Raw genomic sequence first — 10,787 nt, forward strand, 5'->3', positions numbered from 1 at the left:
AGTTTTCAAGCACTGTCATTTCCTTGGCTTCTTCTCATGCTGATGACAAACGGCAGAACCCACGTCACGCTAATTGCAGTAATGCTCTTCGCTGCCTAGGACAGATGGGGTTAAAAATAACCCCCTCGGTTTGGTTGGGCTTCTTATGAATTCTTGAGCCGTCCTCCAGATGCAGTGAAGGAAAAATAAAATATGGTGGAAAACTGTCTGTCTGCCTGTCTGCCTATCTAGCTATCTAGCTATCATCTACCATATCTGTCTGTCTGTTTATCTATCTGTCCGTCTATCCATCTATCTATCTATCTGCCTGCCTACCTACCTACCTACCTACCTACCTACCTACCTACCTACCTACCTACCTACCTACCGGTATCTATCTATCTATCTATCTATCTATCTATCTATCTATCTATCTATCTATCTATCTATCTATCTACCATCTAGCTATCACCTATCATCTCTCTCTATCCATCTCTCTATCCATCCATCCATCATATCTATCATCTACCCTTTCTGTTTGTCTGTCTGTCTGTCTATAATCTATCATCTATCTATCATCATCTATCATCTGTTTATCATGTATCCATCCATCATCCATCCATCCATCTATCCATCATTCATCTATCTATCTATCTATCTATCTATCTATCTATCTATCTATCTATCTATCTATCTATCTATCATCATCTATCATCTACCATCTCTCTCCACCCACCTATCCATTTATCCATCTAGCATCTATCTATCTATCTATCTATCTATCTATCTATCTATCTATCTATCTATCTATCTACCATCTAGCTATCACCTACCATCTCTCTCTATCCATCTATCCGTCCATCCATCCATCATATCTATCTATCATCTACCCTTTCTGTCTGTCTGTCTATAATCTATCATCTATCTATCATCATCTATCATCTGTTTATCATGTATCCATCTATCATCCATCCATCATCTATCTATCTATCTATCTATCATCTATCTATCTATCTATCTATCTATCTATCTATCTATCTATCTATCTATCTATCTATCATCATCTATCATCTACCATCTCTCTCCACCCACCTATCCATTTATCCATCTAGCATCTATCTATCTATCTATCTATCTATCTATCTATCTATCTATCTATCTATCTATCTATCTATCTATCTATCTATTTTTAATGCAATTTTAGGTTCTCTTTTGTGACCTAAATAGCAGAAAGGAAAGTCTGTTTTCTTCTGCATTGAGTAGACCCACTATTGGTGTCCAGGCTTGGTGGTGACCCTGTCATAAATTCCCCACACATCCAGAGGGAGATCTTACTTACTAATGTTTACAGACCACAGATTGCAAGTGTTTGCGTTTCCAAGAATTCTTTCCCATGTAAGAATGGTAAACAAATCAACAAATATTAAAATCGGATGAATAAATAAATAAATAATGTAGAAAACCAGTGAAGGAACACCAAGGACTTAGGAGGTTCTTGTACGGATTGCAATATTGTCCAGAGCATGTTCTGAACAGAGGCTAAAGGGTTACATAAATGCTAAATATTATTATTTGAATTTACTAAATTTCTTAGACAGAATATGATGAAGAAAACCCTACCGGTTTCTGTCTTTTAAAATAGAATCAAATTTGTAAACCCAGTAATATGTTCTACCACAATAAATGTACTGAATACCTATGCACAATCTGCTCATTTCTTGCAGTGAGGATTAATGAGATAACATTCTTTGAATGTTATCTCATTCATCTTATCTTATTTAAATACTGTTATGAATTTGTGAGCTGACTTGCACTTGGAAAAAGTCAAACACAAGAGAGAAAAAATTCAAAGCATCTTATAACTTCACTGTATTTGAATCTATGGAAAAGGCTAGCTTTATAAATACGAAGGACCGAGCATACATTCCTTTAGCGAAAGAAAGGAATGAATAGAGGAGGAGGAGGAGGAGGAGGAGGAGAAGAAGAAGAAGAAGAAGAAGAAGAAGAAGAAGAAGAAGAAGAAGAAGAAGAAGAAGAAGAAGAAGAAGAAGAAGAAGAAGAAGAAGAAGAACCACCTGAGGGTAGGACAAGAAGCAATGGGTGGAAACTAATCGAGGAGACAAGCAACTTAGATCTAAGGAGAAATTTCCTGACAGTTAGAACAATTAATCAGTGGAACTACTTGCCTCCAGAAGTTGTGAATGCTCCAACACTGGAAGTTTTTAAGAAGAGGTCGGATAACCATTTGTCTGAAGTGGTGGTAGGGTTTCCTGCCTAAGCAAGGGGTTAGGAGGAGAAGAAGCCCTTCGCAATCTAAAACCATCATTATCTATTGGACCAGATGGACTATGGGCATACTTTTAAAAAAAACTTTCAATTAATATAGCTGAACCCCTAGGGCATAATTTTTAATAAAGCCTTCAAAATTTGTTCCCTTCCAAAACTCTGGTCTCTAGCCACAGTCATCCCTATCTTCAAAAAAGGAGACCCAAGCCTTGTTGAAAATTACAGACCTATCTCTCTATGTTGTGTCTCATGCAAAGTAATGGAATCCATCATTAACCAATCCATTACACTCCATCTTGAAACAAACAACCTTCTATCTAATAAACAATTTGGTTTCAGAAAAAAATTGTCTTGTAACCTACAACTACTCCACTGCAAAAATATATGGACTACCAACCTTGATCAAGGAAAAGCAATAGATGCAATCTACATAGACTTCTGCAAAGCTTTTGATTCAGTAGTACATGATAAACTACTCCTTAAACTAAAATCCTACGGTATTTCGGGACCTCTTCACAATTGGATAAATGCCTTTCTGTCAAACAGACAACAAGTGGTCAAAATTGGCAACGCTATATCGAATCCTGTTCCTGTCAAAAGTGGCGTTCTCCAAGGTAATGTTCTTGGACCAACACTCTTCATACTATACATAAATGATCTCTGTGACTTAATCTCAAGTTATTGTGTTCTCTTTGCTGACGATGTCAAACTATTTAATACCACTAATAATACTTCTACCCTTCAAGAAGACCTCGACTTAATTTCTGATTGGTCTAAAACTTGGCAACTCCAAATCTCAACCAGCAAATGCTCAGTCTTACATATTGGAAAAAAGAACCCCAACATCAAGTACAAACTTGATGTACATTACCTAACTGACTACCCCCACCCTGTTAAAGATCTTGGAGTTCTCATATCAAATGACCTTAATGCCAAAGCCCACTGCAACTACATAGCAAAAAAGGCCCTAAGAGTTGTAAACCTAATTTTACGCAGCTTCTTTTCAAAAAACTCTACACTACTAACTAGAGCATACAAAACATTTGCCAGACCTATTCTTGAATACAGCTCATCCGTCTGGAACCCATACCACATCTCTGACATAAACACAATAGAACGAGTCCAGAAATATTTTACTAGAAGAGTTCTTCACTCCTCCGAAAACAACAAAATACCTTATACCAACAGACTTGAAATCCTGGGATTAGAAAACTTACAACTCCGTCAACTCCGACATGACCTGTGTTTAATACACAAAATCATCTATTGCAATATCCTTCCTATAAAAGACTACTTCAGCTTCAATCGCAATATTACAAGAGCAAAAAATAGATTTAAGCTAAATGTCAATCGCGTCAAACTTGATTGCAGAAAATATGACTTTTGTAACAGAGTTGTTAATGCTTGGAACTCATTACCTGGCTCCATAGTCTCTACTCTAAATCCCAAAAGCTTCAACCAAAAACTCTCTACTATTGACCTCACCCCATTCCTGAGAGGACTATAAGGGGTGTGCATAAGAGCACAGATGTGCCTGCCGTTCCTGTCTTATTGTTCCCTTCATTATATCCAATTACTATAGTTGATGCATAATTTTAATTATATATATATATATTCTTCAAGATATGCTGTTTTATCTATGACATTTGTTTGTGTATACTGTTGTGACAAAAATAAATTTAAAAAAAGAAGAGGAGGAGGAGGAGAAAAATGGAGGAGGAGGAGGAAAAGAGGAGGAGGAGGAGACAGATGGAGGAGGAAGAGAAGAGGAGGAGGAGGAGGAAGATAAGAAGAGGAGAAAGATGGAGGAGGAGGAGAAGAAAGATGGAGGAGGACGAGGAGAAAATGGAGGAGGAGGAGAAGAGGAGGGGGAGGAGGAAGAGAAGGAGGAGAAGGAAGAGAAGAAGAGGAGGAGGAGGAGAAAGATGGAGGAGGAGGAGAGGAAGAGGAGGAGGAGGAGGAAGAGAAGAAGAGGAGGAAGAGGAGAAAGATGGAGGAGGAGGAGGAGAAGAGGAGGAGGAGGAGAAAGATGGAGGAGGAGGAGGAGATGAAGAGGAGGAGGAGTTTCCATGACTCAGCTTCCAAATACAACTACTAGAGTTAAAATGGAAGCACATCTCACTCTTTAGCTTGAGATTAGATGAAGGAGGAAATCAAATTACAGGGAGATGAGAATGTCCGGCTTTTACTAGGGGATGCTTGTGCCAGGGGTAAAAGCAACCGGGGAAGGGCGGGGGGGAAATATCTGAGGAGAAACAAGTTTGGTTTCTCCCAGAGTTGGGTGTTCCGCCTAGGAAACATTCGGTTCAACTATTCAGGCCCTTGTTCCTGCTTTTGAATATTTGATAAGAGGAGGTTAATATTTTACAATGAAGAACTGGCTTCGCGATTTAGTCTCCAAACAGACCGTAGTTACACAGCTTGCCTTCTGTTTATCGCCTCTTTGAAACCAGTCGACCCAAAGCGCTCCATCGCTCTCGCTCAGCCCTAAAATTTCAAAGGAGCCATTTTTATCCTGCTGGAAAGGATCAGATAGAAACGTAGCTTGTCTTTCTTTGACCGTCCTTTGCTTTCTGTCCTGCAAGCTCAAACACAGGGCCGTGACATGATGGTTTATTTAGTCTTGGCTCAGTAGCTTGTGTGAACATCTGGAGCTCATTTCATAAATCACGATTAAACGTTCTTTTCTCCTAAAAAGAAAAAGAACAGACATATATCATACATACAGTAATACAAGGATGGGCCCAGTAACAAAAATATCACACTCTTGGGGGAGGGGGGGGAACTCAGAGAAAAATGCTGAGTGGCCATAAAAACATTCCAGAATTTTAAAGGAATGATACTTAGGATATTATTGATAAAGGTTAATGTTTTTCTTTCCTGGCAACCAGAGTGTTGACTTTGGCTAAGACTGGTTGCTCTCTCCCACTCGAATATGAAAAGTTAGAAAATTCTAACTCTTTTTTTCCCACCCCCATGTTATTCAAATAAGGCAGGATCCTGACATTCTAGGAAGAAACAATGACAACAACACACAATTGCACACAGTGTTGTGACCCAGGTTCCTGGACCCAGACTCCTGGACTCGGATGATTCAGAAAATGAGGGAGAAGACCTGGCAAGCCCTGTTTCTCTTGAGCCCTCTCCCTCCCTGGCACCCACTCAAAGGGAGGGGCCGGCACGGCCTGATTCTCCCGGGCCTTCTTCTGATTTGGCAACGCCCCAAGAACAGTTTTGGAGGGACGCAAGATTACGAAGGCTTGATCGACGTGCGCAGCAGCGGAAGAGTTGGGACAAAGCCAAGTCATAATTGTCATGCAGTGACATCTGCAGAGACTATAAATAGGAGGCGGGACTTCCTGGTTTTTTGTCTCGGACAAAGCAATGAATTTGGCGCGAGCTAACTATTTCATGGAGGGAAGAATATATTCGTGAGTAATTCTGGCCTTATCTATAATTTCCTCGTTATCTCCAGAAACTTGGCAGGCCCGTGGGTAGACGTGGCCAGGACATGTATCTATGTAAATAAAAGGGAAAAAAAAGGAAGGCCTCTGACGGACTCTTTGCTGGGAGTATTGGGGGAAGGGAAACAGAACACACAGTTGCATGCAAGTTGAAATGAATGGAAACGCAACCAAGTCATTCTGATGTTAATTAGAGCACAGCAATGGAATATATATATATCACGTTGCTCCCAGAAGCACGAAGCTGAAGCCTGAAGATGACGAATGAGACTTCGTCGAAACGTCGCCAACACACTTCCAATTTTACGCGGGAGAAAACTTGAATAACCAAAGACCATGGAAACTGGCTAAATGAGCCAGTAATTGAGTTCATGGCTGCTATCAGTCCTGGCAGGGAATCTGCAGCTGCCTGCCAAAGTCTCCCTTATCTTGGGGTTGCCGGGCAACCAGGAAGTCAGCAATCAAGACCAAATGTTCAGCTCACTTCTCCATGAGTCAAATAGTTCAGCTCAATTTTTTCTCGTCACGGAGCAGAAGAGCAGCCAGGGCTGCTTTTATACTCTGTGGGGTGTGGCTCCATGACTCAGCACTCTCTAGGCCTGCCCCACCCCTTCCTTTGTTCTAGCCACCTCTCATATCTCCAAAACCTGGGAACTAGCCAGGCCTGATTGCCATCGGCTGGGTACCTGGAGGTGTGGCCTGGGGGGGAGAGTCAGGGGACAGAGGCCTCATTATCTCCTCCACCTGGCCTGCCTCTGGCTCCTGGAGCTGAGCCAGAGGAGCCGGTGCTCTAGAGGTAAGTCCATATATATATATGGCTGACCTTGTTACCATGTCTTCCCAGTCATGAATATTCTGACCATTCGGGTGTTTTCTCGTGTAAGGTTGAGAGTATCTTGGTGATGTTTCAACGAGGTCTCACTCATCAACTTCAGGCTGGTGCTTACAGCTTTGTGCTTCTGCAAGCAAAGCGTGGTCGGAGCTTCTTTCTCTCTATAAAAACTGGTGGGGAGTGTTGCTGTAAGCGGGTTGGCTAGCTCTGTGGTTGCATCTTAATTGGTAAGTGGAGTGGGTGTTTGCAGGACATCACATCACAGAACTCCAGAGGCCACAACACCAAAGCTCAGGACGTTACAACACAACCTACCACCCAGGATGTTACAGCACAAGACTCGGGAGGTCACATTGCTAGAACTCAGGACGTTTCCAGAAAGCCCATTACCACTACAGGAGGTCACAGAGCTGATGGATATTTGCCTTCGTTTGTATTTGGGACATCATTATTGTTAGAGTTTCTTTCAAAAATCAAATCCAGAAGCACACACCAGATAACTGATTCAAGCAGGATTCATTAAAGAAGAATTTTTATAAGATGTTTTATAGATGGCACTTAGATCCCAAAAAATTATCATGTATGTATCCTAATATCCAAGCGAAATGTTGGAGGTGTGATTGTGATGATGCTACATATTTTCATATTTGGTGGACTTGCAAGAAAATTAAGGTCTTTTGGATAAGAATTTGGTGGATTATTCAAAATGTACTGAAGAAGAAGATAAAGTTCCTGCCACAATTTTTCCTTTTGGGAATTATAACGGATTGTACAGGGATTGAGACTAAATTGATTCTGAATTTAATAACAGCAGCAAGACTGTTGATTGGACAATACTGGAAGAAAGAAGAGATACCTACAATAGAAGAATGGATATTGAAAGTTATTAATTTGGCTGAGATGGCTAAAATCTCAGCGTTTTTAAAAGACAATACGCAGGAAAGATATTTAATTGAATGGAAAAAATGGATTGATTATCTACAAAACAGATATCAGATTAAGAAATATCAGATTGCCTTTGAATAATTAGAAAGTTATTTTATGTAATGGGGAGGGGGTTGGGAGATGAAAAGCTTTGGATGTGGTTATTTGGATTGGAAGGGAAAATTTTATTCTATGTTTGGTTTATGTATAACAATACCTTGTGATTGACCCGGAAGCCGGGGGAAGGAGGGGAGGGTTTTGTTTTGTTTTTTTTTTTGGGAGGGAGGGGGAAAAAAGGGGGGAAAATGTTTTTGTTTTTTAAAACTCTTTCAATAAAAAAAAAAAATTAAAGAAGAAACTTCTTTATATACAAGAATATATATACAATACCAACAGCAGAGAACAGTTTCATTTCAGATGAAATCAGCAGGCAAGTTCACAGGCACTCGTTTCAGTTTCGTTTCTCTGCACAGACTCAGAAGCTGCAGACTAAGACACGCCCTGACTCCAATCTGTCTCAGCTCCCAATTTCAATTATTCAGTTATGATTAAATAGTTCTTAAGTTACAATAAAAATAAGAATGTAAAAAATTATAAAGTAGCCTGTTTATTGGTTTGGGGTGGAAGTCAAGAAGAATGCTTGCCAAATCGTGACTCCACCTGAACATGGATATTTCAAAAATGATAAAAACCCAAATCATTGTAATTTTCCTATGCCTTAGATGAAAACGGCAAGAGAACTGCAGCCCCAGGAAAACAGGGGGACTTAACACAACAGGTGTAAATCACAATTGCGGTGAAGAAGAGGGGAAATGCTTTAACTGGTAAGGAGTTTTGGCAAAAAGCTCTCTAAATCAAGAGATACACTGATCTGAGGTTCAGCCAAAGATAATCCATGGATTACGACATGTCACTGTTTGAAAAAAATAAAGAAGTGAAAAAGAAGCATTTATCTTCTGTAGCTATCAGGAGTTAACTCCAAAAGATGTTTTTTTTAATTTATCTGTCTCAAACACACTAGAAAAAAAATGGATTCAGGAGAAATGTGTTAGCAGCACAGTCACTTGTAAGACTCAAACATTCATTTCTTAGAGATGTCCTTTGGTTGGCCATGTTGTTCGTCAGTCAGCCAGATGTTCAGACAGGATTTGGCACCTTTGCCCGCCCTCTCGAGTCCTTTCCAAGGACCTGGGATAAGACAGATGTTGTTCGTTGATAGAGTTAGAGGTCTCGTCACAGGATGTAAGCTCTTCCAAGTAAAGTTGCCTTGCGCAATTGACAAGTGGTGAATTTGTCAATGCCGATGGTTTTCAAGTGGTGCTGCAGATGTTTTCGGATTGCACCCAAGGCACCTATTACCGTTGGTATTAAAAAGATAAAGCTTTCCCCTGTTCACTCATGTCTGACTCTAGGCCACAGTGTTGATAGCAACAGCAATAGCACTTAGGCTTATATACCGCTTCACACCCTTTCTAAGCGGTTTACAGAGTCAGAATATTGCCCCCAACAATCTGGGTCCTCATTTTACCAATGTTAAAAGTATGGAAGGCTGACTCAGCCTTGAGCCTGTCAGGATCAAACTGCTGGCAGTGAGCAGTGAGTTAGCCTTCAATACTGCATTCCAAACACTGCGCCACCATTGTTCATAGCAATAGCACTTAGACTTATGTACTGCTTCACAGTGCATTACAGTCCTCTCTAAGTGGTTTACAGAGTCAGTGTCTTGCCTCCAACAATCTGGGTCCTCATTTTACTGACCTCGGAAGAATGGAAGGCTGAGTCAACCTTGAGCCTGTCAGGATTGAACTGCTGGCAGAGGGCAGAGTCAGCCTGCAATCCTGCATAATAACCACTGCACCACCAAGGAAGGAAGGAAGGAAGGAAGGAAGGAAGGAAGGAAGGAAGGAAGGAAGGAAGGAAGGAAGGAAGGAAGGCTGAGTCAACCTTGAGTCAGTCAGGATCGAACTTCTGGTAGTGGGCAGAGTAGCCTGCAATCCTGAACCATGGCTCATCATGTCTTATCTCCAATTTCTTGGTTGAGGGAGCCAGCATTGTCTGAAGACATTTTCCAGGGTCATGTGGCCGGCGTGGCTATATGCCAAAGGTGCACAGAATGCTGTTACCTTCCCACTGAAGTGGTATTATTTATCTACTCACATCTGAATGCTTTCGAATTGCTAGGTGGGCAGAAGCTAAGGTAAGGGCGGGAACTCACCCCATTGCACATCGCTTGGGTCTCAAACACGAACTGCCAGCTGACAAGCTCAGCTTCTCTAACTGTCCCCCTTTCACTATTGGTACGACCTTTGGCCAATGTTATTATTAGATCCCATTGTGTGTAATTTTGCTGCTGTTGTTGATGTTAACCATCTGAAAGTCAAAAGCCTGTGCTGTTCCCTCTCCTAAGAGGTCAACCAGAAGATCAACCAGGAGAATCAAGTTCTATTTTCTATTCTTTGGTAAAGCCCACAACTTCCAAGGCCATTTGCAACTCAATTTATGGTCCCCTACAATGGTGGTCTTCAGCCGGTTCGGGAAAACCGGTAGCAGCGATTGTGGGTGGGCGCACCCACCTGCCCCGGCACTATGCTGTCCTATTTAGCCACATTTTGAAGGTGGGGTGCATGTGTGGAGCCGCGCGCGAGAGCAAAGCACATGCACAGAAGGCTGGGCGCATGCACAGAAGATTCACGATCGTGTGAAGGGAGTATGTGTTTGTGCGGGGCGAACTGGTGGTAAAAATATTTGTGTACCTCTGGTCCCGTAGGCAGAACTGGGACATGATTTGAAACAGACACATTAAACATTACCCTTAAAGCATCGATTTAATTGGTGATTATTGTCAAATTCCAAGCTCAGCTTTCTATCATGAGCAGATCTCCAAGGACCGAGCCTTTAACCTTTACTCATTCCTTCCATGCTCAGGAGAATGTCTTCCTCCATTACCTCAACTGGATGCAATGAAGCTGGGGGATTTAAGCTGATTTAAGATTAACCCAACCCGCCAATATTTACCACAAGGACCCCCGCAGCAGTTTTGAAAGTTGTTACCTACTATAAGCTTCCACGCGGTAAGAATCAACCAAGTCTTATCTCATGCTTGAACCCTGTACTAGTTCCGGGAGAATTGAACTCTATTGGCCAATGAAACTGTAGTTCTAAAAGCCATACAAATATTTGGGGGATAGTTTTGGGCCCATCTCTTAATTTAACAGATCTTAAAATCTGTTGAATTGATTGAAAGGCTTTGTGTTCCTAACAAAAAATTGACCAATAGTGCTATCCAGACTGGGTCCATCTTC

This window comes from Ahaetulla prasina, chromosome 7, assembly GCF_028640845.1.
Source record: "Ahaetulla prasina isolate Xishuangbanna chromosome 7, ASM2864084v1, whole genome shotgun sequence".
In the NCBI taxonomy this organism is placed as follows: Eukaryota; Metazoa; Chordata; class Lepidosauria; order Squamata; family Colubridae; genus Ahaetulla; species Ahaetulla prasina.